Genomic DNA, 1,480 nt, shown 5'->3' on the forward strand with positions numbered 1-1,480 from the left:
TTCTCTCTTACATGGAGTACAGCAGTAGCCCCAACACTGGTCTGTCTGCTTCCACCTATGGTCCATATTCACCTGCAGCCAGAATGACTTTTGAATACTTTAAATCCTTCCTATTATGCTAAAGATAAAGTACAAATGCCTTAACCTGCCTGTGAAGCCATGCTTAACCTGACCCTATCTATTCTTCTAGCCTCAATTTGTGCCACTCTTCCCTTGCTGAAGGCTTTCCAACCTTATTGGCTTATTTTAATTCACTGAGGGACCCATGGACCTTCTTTCTCTTTTTTTAAATTAATTATTTATTTTTATTATGTTATGTTAATCACCATACATTACATCATTAGTTTTTGATGTAGTGATCCATGATTCATTGTTTGCGTATAACACCCAGTGCTCCATTCAGTACATGCCCTCTTTAATACCCATCACCAGGCTGACCCATCCCCCCACCCCCTCCCCTCTAGAACCCTCGGTTTGTTTCTCAGAGTCCATAGTCTCTCATGGTTCATCTCCCCCTCCGATTTCCCCCCCTTCATTTCCCTTCCTGCTATCTTCTTCTTTTTTTTTTTTTTAACATATAATGTATTATTTGTTTCAGAGGTACAGGTCTGTGATTCAGCCCTCTACGGCCATACCACCCTGAATGTGCCCAATCTCGTCTGATCTCGGAAGCTAAGCAGGGTCGGGCCTGGTTAGTACTTGGATGGGGGACCTTCTTTCCAGAAGACCTTGCATCTGCTGGGAATGTTCTTCCCCCCTCTCCTCAAAGAATTTGCTTCTGCATGACCTTTAGATCCTCTCTCCAGAGAATCCTTCCCTGGATTCCTGATTTAGTCAAATCCTCTGATTATTTCCACATAAGACCTGATACCATTCCTTCATAAATACTTGCAATCATTTTAATTTTCATTTATCTTGCAATTATTTTTTTTATTTTCTACTTCCCCCACTAGAGTGTCAATTTCATGAATTCAAGGAACATGTCTATGTTTGTTCACTTTATATAGCAGATACCTACCTAGTACAGCATCTGCCACATAATAGGCACTCAATACATATTTGAAATGAAAAAAAATGAATAAACAAGTTTTATAAAGATATACAACTCTAAAAGCCTGAAAACTGGATGTTAAAAAACTTATAACAAATTTCAGCTATTAAAAATTGTGATTTTTAAGAATACTCTGAAACATTTTAATCTCACAAAGGTAAATTCACCTAATGAATATTTGAGTTGAAATTAATTGAATAAAAGAACAAGGTAAATATCAACATTGTCTTTAGTTTTTGGCATAATAAAAGTACTCAGCAAAAATACATTTGCATCATTACCAACAAATTGGTATGGCATGAATCAATTCTAACCCAGGAGAATAATATGGCATTTTGCAGGTTATCTCACTAAATGCTCAACATTCATTGTAGTTATATAAGAAAAAGAAATAAATAAAACTGCATGGTATTGTGAAAAGAACAATGA

The 1,480-nt window shown here is 36.6% G+C and overlaps 1 pseudogene; it reads left to right on the forward strand.

Annotated features, from left to right (window-relative positions):
• The first annotated feature begins 621 nt into the window (after nt 1–621).
• LOC123324591 lies at nt 622–744 on the forward strand (annotated as a pseudogene).
• Nucleotides 745–1,480: the final 736 nt, after the last annotated feature.

This window comes from Neomonachus schauinslandi, chromosome 4, assembly GCF_002201575.2.
Source record: "Neomonachus schauinslandi chromosome 4, ASM220157v2, whole genome shotgun sequence".
Lineage (NCBI taxonomy): Eukaryota > Metazoa > Chordata > Mammalia > Carnivora > Phocidae > Neomonachus > Neomonachus schauinslandi.